Raw genomic sequence first — 485 nt, forward strand, 5'->3', positions numbered from 1 at the left:
TCTCTCTCTCTCTCTCTCTCTCTCTCTCTCTCTCTCTCTCTCTCTCTCTCTCTCTCTCTCAATCGATCGATCGATCGACTCTATCCTTCTATCCCTCTATTTACCTATCAATCAGTCTTTCCGTCTATTTATCTATGTTTCTCTGCCTGTTTATCTATATATCTATCTATATCTATTCATCTAAGTTTTTTTCTGCTTGTCTATTTATCTGTCTGTCTGTATGTATTACGTATGTATGTCTGTTTGTCTGTATGTATGTCTATCTATTTATCTATTCATCTAATTACCTATCTATGTGCCTGTCTTTATCTATCTATCTATCTATCTATCTATCTATCTATCTATCTATCTATCTATCTATCTGTCTGTCTTTCTGTCTGTCTATCTAGCCATCTATTTATCTGGCTTCTACCTACCTACCTACCTACCTACCTACCTATCTACCAACCATTCTGTCTGTTGTCTATCTATCTATCTATCTATCT

The sequence above is a fragment of the Octopus bimaculoides genome, chromosome 9 (genome assembly GCF_001194135.2).
Source record: "Octopus bimaculoides isolate UCB-OBI-ISO-001 chromosome 9, ASM119413v2, whole genome shotgun sequence".
In the NCBI taxonomy this organism is placed as follows: Eukaryota; Metazoa; Mollusca; class Cephalopoda; order Octopoda; family Octopodidae; genus Octopus; species Octopus bimaculoides.